The sequence below is a fragment of the Otolemur garnettii genome, unplaced genomic scaffold (genome assembly GCF_000181295.1).
Source record: "Otolemur garnettii isolate 467f Iridium unplaced genomic scaffold, OtoGar3 scaffold00302, whole genome shotgun sequence".
NCBI classification, from domain to species: Eukaryota; Metazoa; Chordata; class Mammalia; order Primates; family Galagidae; genus Otolemur; species Otolemur garnettii.
Window position 1 is genome coordinate 308,408 of NW_003852697.1, and position 355 is coordinate 308,762.

At 59.4% G+C, this 355-nt stretch overlaps 1 protein-coding gene across 3 annotated transcripts in view; it reads left to right on the forward strand.

The window, feature by feature from the left end:
* The window catches only part of ARHGEF18 (Rho/Rac guanine nucleotide exchange factor 18), a 75,592-nt gene that overhangs the window by 21,918 nt on the left and 53,319 nt on the right, over nucleotides 1–355 (forward strand). The window lies entirely within an intron of this gene.

Below are 355 nucleotides of genomic sequence, written 5' to 3' on the forward strand. Positions count from 1 at the left end.
GTGTGCTCACAGTGTGGGGGCTCACAGTGTGGGGTGTGCTCACAGTGTCGGGTGTGCTTACAGTGTGGGGTGCTTGCAGTGTGGTGTGTGCTCACAGTGTGGGGTGCTCGCAGTGTGGTGTGTGCTCACAGTGTGGGGTGCTCACAGTGTGGTGTGTGCTCACAGTGTGGGGTGCTCACAGTGTCAGGTGTGCTCAGTGTGGGGTGCTCACAGTGTGGGGTGCGCTCAGTGTGGTGTGTGCTCACAGTGTGGGGTGCTTGCAGTGTGGTATGTGCTCACAGTGTCAGGTGTGCTCGCAGTGTGGTATGTGCTCACAGTGTGGGGTGCTCACAGTGTTGGGTGTGCTCAGTGTGGG